Raw genomic sequence first — 15122 nt, forward strand, 5'->3', positions numbered from 1 at the left:
TGAGGGTATCATTTAGCGAGCTCAGTGCTCATAGTGCCTCTACTTTTTTGTATTATTATTTGACCTTCAAGATACAATGTAAATGTTTACGGGCAAGTTTTTTTGCTTAACTGTGCATACAATTATATGTTATCACATATAGGGGGACCTTTGTGGATTGATTGATTGATTGTATACTGTTTATCGTCCCTCTCCAGAATATTTCACTGATATGGAGACGTCACCATTGCCGGTGAAGGACTGCAAATTTAGGCCTATGCTCGGCACTTAAGGCCTTTGAGCAGGGAGCGATCTTTATCGTGCTGTGACACGGGGCCTCGGTTTATACGGTCTCATCCGAAGTACCGCCCCATTTAGTCGCCTTTTACGACAAGCAAGGGGGTACTGAGGACCTTTTCTAACCTGGATCCCCACGGGGCGACCTTTTTGGAAAAATGATGTCATTAATTGGTACAGCCACTCATTTCTGGTCTTAATTTCATTAAATAGTGTCCACAATGCAGCCATTATGTACTTCAAATTTCAGATAAATTTTGTAAAATCCTTTGAGAAATCGCACTTCTCACAATCTTTTGAGGACGATGCATAGTGTGCTGTATGCTACCTGAATAAATTCGACTCAAAGTGTATGACATCTGCAATTTTTCTTAGATAATACGGGAAGAAAAACAATTTCAAATAATGTCACATTTAGCATTTATAAGGCCATACATGTTTCTACTGCATTGAATTATAACGATTTAGAAACGATGTAATTTAATTTCAAACATCAATTTTATATTTTGAAGATTTAACGGTCAGATTTGTATTGAAGCCATCTTTGACTTCATATAACAACCATGTGATCATGAGTAAGTAATCAGATCAATAAAATAAAAGATATTTTGCGTTCTTTTGAAATCATGACGTGTCAAAGCAATATATACCTTAACTCTAGTTCTATTGAAACTTTTATTTGTGAAAATTCTTGCCCTCATAAAATGAATGATACAGAACAATAATGTCGTTAAAATCATGAAAAAGACTCGAAAATGTCAAAGAAGTATCTTATCTTATCAAAGTATCTGTATTGATTACTTGAAGACGGGTGTTAACCCTCCCCCTTTTTATCGTTTTCGGAGAAAGTAAAGCCTAGGAGTTAAGTTGTTGTTTTAAGATTCCTTTACAATCTTCAAAAATGCTCTCTTATATTATACTACTTATGCCTACCTAGTAAATTAGATGTAACTTATCATGAATCAACAATGAATCTACAAGTATAGTCTTGCCTAGCACGTTTTATACTGCCAACGTACGATAATATTTTCGAACGGAAGGAACAGTTTATGGGATGACATGCGTGAAGGAAAACCATCATTCCGAAATTGCTGTGCTGTAAAAAATGAATTTCGTATCGTGACTTTGCCGTATTTCCGTAAATAAAATCATTTTTTCGCGGACAGAGGTTGTATAATTGCAAGTAATGAGACAGGCATTATTAAATATTATTTTACGTATGAAACCTGAACATTTTGTGCACATATATACAGTATATATGACTGGTTAAAGCGATATAAAAAACGTAATAAGTTTAACGGTGAGTGACTATGTTGAGAAAAGTTACATGTATTCGTATTATGCTTTTGACGTCGGGTAACGTCAAGAATTTTCATTTTAGTGCTCCGGGTATGAGTGTGTGTCTTTTTCAATCTGATAAAAATATAACTACATAATTATTTGTGTTTTGTTTTTGTTGAAAACCGATGAGCAAACTGCCGTTGGCCCGCCATTAAATGCTTACAATGGCCCAACTGTACAAAAATGATTCAAAAATAACTGTTCAAAAAAGCTATGCCCCCTAGCTCCCATTCCACCCCATCTCGGGTTTGACGCGTTTGGAACTAGAAGTAGAGAGGTTCACGTAATATTATTTTCATTGGTTCTCGATAAAATAAAATAGAATTTATTACTTCAGTATTAAAAACACTTTTCTTTGGTTTAACTTCCGGGGTCCCCTTGCCAAAAAAAATATATATATGTAAAGGAGCCTTCGTTCAAAGGATATAATGTTAGGTCCTTGTTATTGTTTTGAAGACAATATGTATTGTGAACGAAATCACAGTTGCGAGTCATGTTTTGATTAAAATACAGATTTAAAAACACTATGCAAAAATACAATAGAGGTATGAAAGATAATGTAAAGCTTTAAATCTTTGATAAAATGAATGCACAAAAAGACATGTTATGTAATGTTTCACTTGCAGAAAGAGCTCTAGTATTTCGATACGTATCGTTTACGTGCATTTGTCCCTTTACAACTCCATGAAAAAACTCCATTTATAAGCAGGTTTTTATTCTTTAAACTACATACAGATCACAAAAAACTTAACTGTATCCCCTCATATATATCGGATTTTAATCAGGTATGTATATAAACATTTCTTAAAAGGTATGTTACAAATTTATTTTCTTTTTGGCAATGCATTTTTGATGTCAATTTAGATATCAGTCAGTCAGACTTTCCGAAAAATACCTGTTAATTTTTGAATCTGTTAAATGACATTTGATTACTTTATGCATATCATTATGACTGAAAAATATAATCTGCAGTCCAATAGATTTTGCTCATTTTCAACTGTATTAGCTTCTAGTTACCTGGTTTTAGAAGTTCTTATTACAGACACAAAAATTCTTAAAGTGCTTTAGTTCAATGCTTCAGTTTAGACTCACAAAAGATTCACTCCAATATATATACTGTAGATCACTAAATATTTGCGACACCTTATTTTTGCAAGATCGTCATTTACTCTTGATATAAGCGAGACAAAATTGTCACGAAATGTGGTTATATTGCTCTATAGAATCTTGTAAATTTTCGCGAGCACACTGTATCGCATAAGAATGCTAAAATAAAGTTCTCGCGAAAAAAAAGTGATTTTTAGGATAAAACAAGATTGTATTCCATGTTGCTATTTAGTTACACATTACCTAATGTTGTTCCATTGGAAAGTCGATGCAGAGGTGTACCTGTACCTTTCAATTTTACCGAATTTCGAATTTTTTGATAAATTAAAAAGGCATACATTTACTATAATCATTAAAGGTATGACGTATTTTTTTTATTTATTTAAAATTTCAATAAAATTGATAAATAAAAATATATAACATACATTTAATTATAGGTATGACGTTTTTTTAATTTACTAAATATTTCGGTAATATTGATAAGAATACTTCTGTGCTAAATGAGAATTTTTTGTACAAGAAATGCCATCAAAACATTACTTTCCCTTTTTTAGCTCACCTCAACGAAGTTGGGGGAGCTTATGTAATACCCTCGGTGTCGGCGTCGGCGTCTGCGTCGGTGTCGGTGTCGGCGTCCCAGGTTAAGTTTTTTGGAGCAGTTTTCTTTTTAAATACTTCTGTGTCCTATATTGAATAGACATGCATGGAAGATCCTTCTAGTGTGTTTCATTGTACCAGTCAAAGTTTCAGATGCTGCAATTTCAGCAGAGGAATGACCAGGTTAATGTTTTTGGAGCAGGTTAACATTTTTGGTGCACTTTCTGGTGTAGGTCTCATTTCCAAGGAACTATAAACCCTATGTTGACCAAACTTGCATGGATGATACATCTAAGGATGCACACTACTGGGCTTGCTTCGGATGCTGAATCTGACCTACATTTTCCGGTTGAGTGAACAGGTTAAAGTTTTTGGTGAAGGTCTCATTTCCAAGTAACTATGAGCACTATAATGACCAAACTTGCATGGACGATACATCTTAGGATGCACAATAATGGACTTGCTTTGGATGCTGAATCTGACCTACATTTTCCGGTTGAGTGAACAGGTTAAAGTTTTTGTGAAGGTCTCATTTCCAAGTAACTATGAGCACTATAATGACCAAACTTGCATGGATGATACATCTAAGGATGCATACTACCAGGCTTGTTTCGGATGCTGAATCTGACCTACATTTTCCGGTTGAGTGAACAGGTTAAAGTTTTTGGTGCAGGTTTCATTTCCAAGTAACTATAAGCCCTAATTTGACCAAACTTGCATGGATGATACATCTAAGGATGCATACTACCAGGCTTGCTTCGGATGCTGAATCTGACCTACATTTTCCGGTTGAGTGAACAGGTTAAAGTTTTTGGTGAAGGTCTCATTTCCAAGTAACTATGAGCACTATAATGACCAAACTTGCATGGACGATACATCTTAGGATGCACACTAATGGACTTGCTTTGGATGCTGAATCTGACCTACGTTTTCAGGTTGAGTAAACAGGTTAAAGTTTTTGGTGAAGGTCTCATTTCTAATATACTATGAGCCCTATGATGACTTAACTTGCATGGATGATACGTCTAAGGATGCATCCTACTAGGCTTGCTTCAGATGCTGAATCTGACCTACATTTTCTGGTTGAGTGAACAGGTTAAAGTTTTTGGTGCATGATTCATTTCCAAGTAACTATGAGTTCTTTAATGACCAGACTTGCATGGACGATACATCTTAGGATGCACACTAATGGACTTGCTTCGGATGTTGAATTCAACATACATTTTTCAGATAATGGACCAGGTAAAAGTTATGGGTGCAGGTCAATTACCAAAATGCTTTAAGGCTTATATAACATTGTATAAACCAAACTTGCACAAATGATGCATCAAGGGATGAAAACTCTCAAATTTGCTTCAGATGCTGGAGTTTAGTTACATTTTCATGAAGAAGAACTAGTTTGAATTTTTTATATAGGTCTATTTCAAAGTATCAGATCAAAATTGCATGAATATTTTCATTTTTGTACACTTTTTGTTGGTTAATTGTGTGACTTTGCCTTACTTAAAGACAACATTCGTTGAGGTGAGCTCTGTAATCTCTGATTACCTATGTTTTGTAAAGTTGTAGAACTTTTTAATCAAGCTTTAATATCAGATTTCATTGAGGAACCTATATAGTTCTGCAATCTTTTTTTCACTTACAGGTATAGCTATGTGTTCGAAATTCTATTTGAAGCACTTAATACCTCTTCGTATAAAGGAGGGAGAGTATTTATTTTAGAAATTTTTGTATAAATAGAGAGAATAACTTTCATTTAACATGTTTAAAGTCCTTTTTGCGAATGTAGTAATCTGATACATCATGTAAAGAAACCTGTCATTAAGAATATAACTGTGAAATCTTGTACAATAAGACATGTGGTATTTCCTAACACTGCAGATATCGGGAGAACTGCCACACAGGGTTTAATATCAAGAGAGTAAATTATGGACACTTTTCAGGTATGTACAATACTGTGTTAATTACATATTTCAAGGTAACATATAATCCCATTACATTAGCCCTACTGGTCAGAGAGCAAAAAAGGTAATGGTGGTAAAGAGTCCCTGTAGAAATTTTTCTTTGAGTTTTCATTCGATTGTGTAAAAAATGATGCCAACATGTAACATATTGTCATGAAAAGGAATTCAATTTAATGATAGTCATAATACCTTAAGACAGAATAATTTGTTGTTGTTTTTTTTCAAAATGCTAATACAAATATGTATATACAGTTTATAAAATATAATTTTTAAAGTCTTTCTTGTCGTTTAAGATCAATAAAAAGAATTGATCAATAATCTATGAATTAATTGCTTACTTTTATTTGACCACTTTTCATCGAATAGTTTCGGTGTGAGAAGTTGGAAAACAAGGGCTATTTGAGACAATGCATTAAAAATGAATGGTAAAGACTCAGTAAACTAGAGTGAATTAAAAGCTTCAGTAAAGCTGCTGTAAATCTCGTTAGGAATCTAAGAATTTAAGAAGAAATTTTTACTGAAATGTGTGAAATTTACAGCAACCAATGTCTGTTTTATAGACACCTGAGCAGGTGGAATTCCAGGAACAAAAATAAAATTATATAATGGGTATCAAAATGGGTACCGTCCTTGGCGATAAAGACTTACATCAACCAATGTACTGTTTGCCGCCCAAATTCAACAAATTATCACTTGTGATGTTTGATTGACTTTAAGACACCTAGCAAAACTTGTAGGCATCATTTTGAGGGGTAGTGTACACTGTTTTAAAGAAACATCTGAAAATAATAATAAAAAAAAGCTTAGTACTCAATGGTCACCTTCTGTTTTGAAAAAAAGAGTGAAAACAACCGCATGAAATAATATCTTAACAATTAATCTAAATACTGAGTAATTCAAAAATGGTAGTTAACCATGTTTGTCTGAACATCAAACCGATAATGAAACTTGAATCCTTTGCTTGAAAGCCTAAAAAAAATAACAATAAGATGCACTTGACAGCTAAAATAGCCAAGGTCTGAGAAGGAGTTGCAAAAGCACAAACACAGTTTTATATGTTTTTTTTTTAATGTTAGGGGTCTTGTTGTTCAAATTCCTATTCGGGGAGACAGTTCAGTTTCTGGAAAAGTCTAGAAAGCAATTTTTTGCAAAAATCGAAAGGATTATGAAAGGATGGAACCAGAATCAGGAATCTACTACATTGTAAGTTCTTCACGACAACGTCCAAAACCACACGCCATGAAGAGGATAGAAATTTTGGGGATAAACAGAAAGTTATTGTTTTGTCACACCAATTAACAATACTCGCCAGGCCTGGGGCCATAAAACTTAGACGAGCTCACTTTTGATCTCAGTCTCACTTTTACTAAAGGAATATATAGTGGAAAAGTGACACTGAGATAAAAAAAAAAAAAAGAGCTCGTAGTATGGCTCCCAGGCCTGATCTTTCACCTTTTCGCTTTTTTTATTTTCCAAACTTAAAAAACTATCTGAAAGAAGAAACAAGTCCCGGGAATCATAGGATCTGCCATATCCCAGTAAACGAAGGGCCATACTCAATTTTAAATGTGTTCTAAAACAATCCGAAACTTGATAAACATGTTCCAGACATGTGTTTTGATTAAAAGAGAATATCTAACTGAAGTCATCTAGACTAAATCATTTAAAAGCGTTTTTTAAACTATTTCTTATCGAGCATCGAAGACATTTTTTATTGAAAAGCCCTCGTATGTCCAAAGTTTTGTCAACGTTAGTGATAAAGCCTTTTATACATTCTGGTAGTTATTGAAAGAAATAAAAAGCTTGAAGGAATATTTCCAATGATATTGGCATCATTAAACAGTCAACATTAATTCACATTACATTTATTTTCAGAATATGGACTTCATGGACAGAGATGAAGATGAAAAGTCAAACAACAAAACAAGAGCCAGGGCTATTAACGTAAGTAAACTAATGATTATTCTGTGATTCTACACAAAAGGTTAATATGTAGAAGCGTGTCCTCTCCTAGATATTTTGGTATATTTATAAAAGAATTATCATGCAGCTATACATGTACATAAACACTCTATCAAGATATTAATTATTGAGATTAATTTTATTTCAGACTCTCAAGCCTGTGGTGGCCATTATTTGTGTGGTAGTAGGAATATCAGCAGTGGTGGTGCTGGCAGTAATATATAGTAGTCCTTCTGACGAAGGTAAGCTAGCAGAGAGAGAGAGAGAGAGAGAGAGAGAGAGAGAGAGAGAGAGAGAGAGATTTTTAAATAAATATTTTCTCATATACGTACATGTAGCTTCAGTGATGTACATAATATTTTTCTTATGTAGATGGAGATTTTGGTAAGTAGTATATTCTAATCATTAGCTAATCTTATTTTTAAAATCAACTTTTGAAAATATTATTAATATAAAAAGTACCAGAAATTCAAGTTTTATGCAGTATAACTGTTCTCTCATATTTTATCATGTGTCCTTTAGCTTGCGAACTAAACCCAAAGTCTCAGAGGCTGATATTTAATTCCACAATAGAAATCATATGTGTCTATCCAAGTGATATACCTTTAAACAATTCGGTAGTAAATTGCAACCATATGCCAAAGTGTCATTCCTTTAGAACAGAATTTAGAGTCCTTTATATATTTTCTGTAATGAACAGTTTTGCATGTATCATTTAGAGGAAGCCCAAACTTTATGAAATAAAGAAGAATATCTTTTTGATCGAATGCTGCTGAAGTCATTATTGGAGTCATTCCTCGCGCATTTGTGCATTTTAAGGCATTAATCTTCTCCTTCATTAAGACCTTAACAACCTCTAAATGATTGTTTTGAACTGCAATGTCTAAGGCAGTCTCACAAAATAGTAAACGCTGGTCATCACTTAGAATATAATATTTATCATCTCTTTCGAAAAGTAGTCTTGGGTCCCTACTTTGTAATCTTTCTTTTCCTCTTGGTACCCAGTAAATGGAATTATTACAAGGTAAACAGTAGTCAGTTGCATTATGAGCGAGAAGGTATTTGACAACACTAACGTGTCCATTTTTGGCAGCAAGATATAACGAGTGATTGAAGCTAGACGTCCAGTCACAATCTTTCGATGACATGAGAAGAGTAAGTATTGGAACATGACCTTGTTCGGATGCCAAATGAAAAGAGTTCAGACCTATAGTATTTGCATGACAGATATATACGTTATACTCCATGAGAAGTTTTACCACACCTGTATGTCCATTTTGAGAGGCGATATTTAAAAGACTGTAGCCCCAGTGCGTATCATACTTGCAAAGGGAAATAAGGTCTTTCTCGAGTGGAAATCTGCTGAAAGCTTGATGTGGTCGTATAAAATTGACATTTGCCCCACTTTCGATTAAAGCTAGAAGGGATTCTTCATTGTCATAAGCAGCAGCAACATAAGATGCTGTTAAATTCCCAGAATCCCTCTCGTCAATATTAGATCTAGATAAGGAGTGTATAACTAATTGCATGGTTTGATATGAATTTGTTGATGCTGCTGTATAATGCAATAAACTTTTATGTTCAGAATCGTTTATGCTGTGTGGAACAACATCTGTCAATTGATATTTGAGTGTTTCATTCATGGAATTGGCCACGTGTCTAAATATTTCAATCATTTCTGATCCTTTAACGACTATATTAGTTTCATTTAGTCGACTTAGCCAATACTGAGATATTATTTGATGGCCGTTTTGTTTAGAAACATAAAATTCATTGTCCATTTTGTCCTGTTTGGAAAAGAAATCAGCAATCCTTTTGTGAGAAAACCCAATTTTGTCAGAGGTTTTCTTGAGGAAGTGGGACAGCTCATTGGAAATAAAGCGGGAAAATACTGATATTGTGTGAATATCACGAATGTCTAAAATTTGAAATAGAGTCTCTTCTTTTATAGATCCATGCGAGGCACATAAAATTTCAAAAATTGAACGTACTTTCCCAAACATATTTTCAGGTTTTCCAAATACTCGTTTCAAATTTAATCGATATATGTGTTTTACGTTTTTAGGAAATTCTTCCATATCACCAACTCTAACCCAAAAATCAAAAGCATGAACCAGAAATAAAAAATTTCCATTCACATGGTCTGCAAGTCTTTTTACATTATTATCAAGGTCTGAACTAGATAAAAGATTTACAATTTGTTCATTTACCGTGACATTATCTAACCTTCTCTTAATAAATTTCTTAATATCTTCCAAATTTTTTTCCCAAAATAGAGGATTGTGGTAAATAAGGATTCCTGGGGGAAGATTATCTCGTATGTGTGAAATATTTCTAGATGTAAATAAAAATTTAAACTGAAATGGCAAGAGATGAGCTTTCTCACTTAGTAATGAAAAAATATTTTAGAGCCATTTTCAATGCACTCATCTAGGGCATCAACAATGAATATTAAGCTTTTGGACTCGAGTTTTGTTCTGCGAAGGGGATTCAAAATGCCAAAATCAAAACAACCATATGGTTCCTCGATGCATTTCTTACTAGAGAGGTACTCGTTTGCCATATTATCTGTTTGTATAATGTTTCCGAATTCAGGTAGTATTTGAGCAAGAACACCAGCCATATTGAGCACAAATACACCTGGCTTCAATGTTGATTCAGAGTCATATCTGCATAAATGTATACCTACTAAATTTTTGTATATAGGAAAAGCTGAGGAATGCTTACTACTGCTACACGAAATATGAGAAACAAGTGCAGTTTTGCCAAAACCCATTTCGGCTGCAAGCAGAACACCTCTTTCTTCCGTATTCAACAGTTTATATGCTAAATCTTTGATGAGCCATTCCCTCCCGACAAAGTGCTCGTGAATCTTTATAAAGTAATCAAAGTTCAAGTCACTCTGCCAAGGAAATGAAAAGTCCATGGTTTTACAATCTACGAAAAAAGAGAAAAATACGTTTCAATCTCAAATATTATTCTCTCTTTCTTTCCCTCTATGAATTGATATTTTTTCAAAATATTTGTTTAAGAAATTTTTAAATTCAATAGCTTTTCATATTTTTGAGGTTCTTCAAATTAAAGGGTCGATGGCAATTTATCTCACGCACACTCTCTCATTTGTTTTGAGTTACCTTTTTGAATCTCTAAAGAATGGTTGTCTTTCTCTTTACTCCATTTGAGGTTTGAAATATTCAAAAAGATAAAAAGATTTACGAAAATGAATCCCAATGTAAAAACACAAATTCTTTTTAGCTTTTTACAATGTTCTTGGCCTCCTCTGTACTCAGCTCCTAAGTTATATTTCAAGAAATTTTGAATTGTCTTGTGTTTATCCAGAGAGTTGCTGTTGCAATTATTTAATAATTGTGCAACCACAGTACATTTTAATCTCTGATTTTTCAATTTTAAATCTGTAATTATTTTTACAGCTTCCTTGCAACTCTGATTTATACGAATGGACCTGTGATCGAGACAATCCAATAATGTGTCTAAACACAATATCAAATCTTCTTCATTTACCGTACATGTATTACTATTGTGGGCAAAATGCTCGTTTCGCACATTACGCATCCTTTGCATCAAGTCTTTATTCTTGCCTATTTCAAAATAATTACAGTTTTGGAATAATGAAACAATGCTAGATAGTTCTCTAGTACAAGGCAAAGTTGGATCTTTACAATTATGCACAAAGACGTTTGCAATTTGATTAATCGTAGACGGTTTGCTATCTCGGCCCCAGGAACTCGATTCAAAATTTTCCCACTGAACTCGATTTACATGGCCTGGGTATCTCATGAACGGACATAATTCATTCCTCCATTTTGAACAAGATGAGCACCAATCATTAAATCTTGAGCCATGACTCTTTGAGCAGTTGCTATCACAGGGTAATTTTCCAGAACACCTGGAAGATAACTTCACATAAATATCATTTATGGACTTCTTCACTATATCTTGTAATCCCTCATGAGTAAACTTTATGGCAACCACCAGAGTGATGTAATTTATGAATTTTTCGTCTTTCGTGTACGTTTCCAAAGAGAACGCCATTTTGTATTGATCTTGCACAATTTTGTGGCACGATTTACCTTGTTGATTTGGGTATTCAACGGAGTGAATCGTGGCATTTAAAAGGCATATATATGGCAATTTTTCTATAACAAAGAACTAGAGTTTACTGTGAGCAATGAGATCACCAAATGGTAAAATCAAAGTAAATGTTTTGCTTTGGGAGACACGAAATAAGTGTCAGATCAAAAAGTGAAATAGAAGGTCACAATCATATATCGAACTATAAAACAGGATTCTGTGAAAGTCTCATTGAATTTTATTCAGACGGAGAAGTAAGTAAGTAAGTAAGTAATTTATTTATTTATAGTGACATGTGTACAATTAAATTCTTTTGTTTACAGACTGTATAAAATAACAATCAACACCCGGCCCATCGGGCCTATATGCCACTTTAAATACAAAATTGAAACACAATACATGTATATAAAGAAAATAAGGAGCACAATGTTAAGAGAATAACAAAAAAGTGCATGAAAAATAAACATAATTGTGATAGATATATATATATATATATACATTTTGTATGGTAAGATTGGTAGTGTCTGTTATAAGGATTATTGGTAGTTGAAAATGACATTGAAATACATTTTTATTTTCTGAACATAAAGGACTGTCTTCGCATACGTGAAAATTACAAGTACTTCGCAACCTGTCTAGAATAATTTGAAATAAGTACACATAGTAAATCCATATCTGACCACCCCATTTGATTAAAACCAGTGTTTTCAAAAAGTTTTGATCGATATTTAGAGTATAAAGGACAATGCAGTAAAAAATGAATTTCGTCTTTCAAATTATTTCTAAAGCAAAGTGTGCAAATTCGATCCTCAACAGATGCACCATGATATCTACCTGTTTCTATTCGTAAAGGTAAAATGCCGCATCTAAATTGTGCTAAAATTAAACGTAAATATTTTGGCAAATCAAGTACTACATAATTTTCCCTACCAAACGTTGTTTTAAAATTAACATAGGTCCACAGTTTGGGAATGCTTAAAATCTCATTGCTCCAAAGGTTTGAGTAATAATTGTGTATTTTTGATTGGACCATATTTATATTTACTATAAGCTTTGACTCGAAATAGTAATCCAGCTCTAGTTGGTGTAATATATCTTTCAAATCACTGCACCAGTTATTCCTACACTTATTGTAATCAACTTCAAATACAATTCTTGTAATTCGAACATTGTCAAAGGATAAAACTCTATTCCAATATCTGATTACATTTATCCAACGTCTATATTGACTTGGAATCCACCCAGTGTCTCCATAAACCCCCAATGTAGGAGCAAACGGTAAACCCCAATAAAATACCGAATAGCTCTGTTCTGAATATTATCTAAAGGCTGGAATTTTTTGTAACCCCAGGCACTGAATGCATAATCCAAAACAGGTATGACACAAGAGTAAAATATTTTTTCATAAGCAATCTTTATTACTATGAATCGAAGATATAATTTTCCCTAGTGCACGTCCCCCTGCTTTAGCAAGATTTTCTGCATTTTTCATGAAATTACCATTGTGCGTAAATGTTTTGCCTAAATACTTATAATTTTCAACTATTTCTAACTTATTTAGTCAAATAGAGAATTCAAAATCGGCTGCCATTGACCTTGTTCTATTAAAATGTACACACTTAGATTTATTGGTGTTTATAAGTACTCACCTACGTCTATACCAACTATGTAGTTTATTTAACATACTTTGAAATCTTCTGGAGAATTGGCTATAAAAGCGATATCATCTGCGTATAATAAGATGGACAATTTTCTATCAAATAGTTCTATGCCTAAATTAAGATAATTAATATCCTATACCAGATCATTAATGAAAATTGAAAACAAGGTAGGGGATAAATTATCACCCTGTCTAACGCAAGTTTTGCATCTAAACCAATTTGTGAGCTTATTATTCACTGTTACACAAGATTCTGAACTTTGGTAAATATTCTTTATCGAGTTGTTAACTCTACCATCTATATAAGGTATTATACGTTTTTTTAAAGTTCAGGTTGAAATTTATAGATAAATATATTTTTTCACTAAAACAACGTGAAAAAAATAAGATAATAAATTTATTTACGGTCGATTAATATATTTCCTATAATAACAAGCTTTCAAGATATATAACGGTTTGAATCATTCAGTTCAAGACTACATTGCACAATTGAAATGTAAACAATCATGCGTAAAAAAAGAAAGACTCTTTCCACGTGGCAAGAGTTGGGCAACAGTTTTACTGGCAGAACTCTCCTAGAATATACTATAAGTCCGCCGACAACCCTTATTTCTCTACTAACAATAGTCACGTGATTTTTATTCAAATATAGACGTGTATTAACTTTAAAAAATTGGTATATGATCGATGCACAACAATTTAAAAAATCTAGATTGAAAAACAGGGCGGGACACTTTGAAAGCCTCCACAAAATTAAATTGGCAGAAATATTCTAGAAATATAGTACATGTGCGTGTAATATTATTATTTTTTATTCATTCTTTTTTATCTCGGGATCAAACACGGATAAGCAGTGCTGTTTTTGGTCTTGCATATCGAAGTAAAAATTTACATTTGTTTTCAGCAAGACATCTCTCCCCTTTCCAAACAAAATGCAAAGAACATTAATTCAAAGTTGTTTAATATTGAAGCTCGTATTATTTTTTGGTACACTGAATGCTTTTAATATGTTTTAATCATGAAAAAACCCAGTTTTATTTCAAACTAAGGACGTTTTGCAAATACTGTAATTACTGATAATTATTGATATTGGGACACGCTATTTCTCAAGACAACGATCTATTTGCCTCTCTCAATTCCCTACAATCAAAACATTAAATATTCCTTTGCCACATTTTGCGAAATGTTCACAACACGGTGTATTACGCACACTAGGGTCTTTAATTTGTTGTTTGTGCACACGAACCCTGGCATTTAATTTTCCCGTTTGTCCAATATAATATTCTTCATTTTTAGCAAATTAGATAAAACAGAATATTATTATTAATTTTTCTTGGTGGATATTTCTGATGGCATACATTATTAGACATTTGGTTAAAGATACACATCTTCTACACCGAAAAGAAAAAAATAAAACACTATTTTTAATCTTGGACGGACATTTTGTAGGGGCGGACATAACATGACAATTTTAGATGATCGGTGGATACTTCGTGACGATTGTTTGACGATATTTGGTGGGAAAAGGCGGACATTTCTTGGCGGCGGACCTAATATTACGATTCGTTTGGAAGAAAGGCGGACTTTTTGTGGCGGCGGACATAGTGTGACGATTTTTCCGAAAAAGAGGCGGATATTTCGTGACGGCGGACATAACGTGACGATTTTTCTGAAAAAGAGGCGGACATTTCGTGACGGCGGACATAACGTGACGGCGGACAAAACGTGACTCAACAACGGTAATGAATGATCCGACCATGGTGCACACACAGGAAAGTTGAAAGAAAAGGAATTTTGGGTTTTTTATTAAACTTTCTTGCCATTTACCAAAACATTAATTTAGTTTTCTGCTAAGTTTACGTCTAAAAGTTGAAGTCAACATGCCATGATGGTCACTAAAGTACCATTTTTCTTTACCGGTGGAAAAAAAGAATGTCAACATTGATAGATGTAATAATATATTTCTCACCTTTGCATGCTTCAATCCAATGCTTTGCACACGTTGAGGCTAACATATATATTCTTGTATGTAATCTTTGGTTTTTTTCGGTTCTAAAATTTTGCCTCTTTTCATGCTTTAGAGTACAGTTAAGGGCATACGCAACGTAGTTAGAACTTTTTGG

General features: G+C 33.4%; 1 long non-coding RNA gene and 1 pseudogene across 1 annotated transcript; one reads left to right on the plus strand and one right to left on the minus strand.

Moving 5' to 3' along the window:
- The first annotated feature begins 2319 nt into the window (after positions 1 to 2319).
- Positions 2320 to 7491, plus strand: LOC134271448 (uncharacterized). Its single transcript, XR_009993026.1, has 4 exons — positions 2320 to 2402; positions 5203 to 5264; positions 7161 to 7229; positions 7396 to 7491. It is a non-coding gene; the product is annotated as an uncharacterized LOC134271448 (long non-coding RNA).
- Positions 7492 to 7852: 361 nt separating this feature from the next.
- LOC134271447 (ankyrin repeat domain-containing protein 50-like) lies at positions 7853 to 11300 on the minus strand (annotated as a pseudogene).
- Positions 11301 to 15122: the final 3822 nt, after the last annotated feature.

This window comes from Saccostrea cucullata, unplaced genomic scaffold (assembly GCF_032062105.1).
Source record: "Saccostrea cucullata isolate Sc308-1 unplaced genomic scaffold, CSIRO_AGI_Scuc_v1 ctg14403, whole genome shotgun sequence".
NCBI classification, from domain to species: Eukaryota; Metazoa; Mollusca; class Bivalvia; order Ostreida; family Ostreidae; genus Saccostrea; species Saccostrea cuccullata.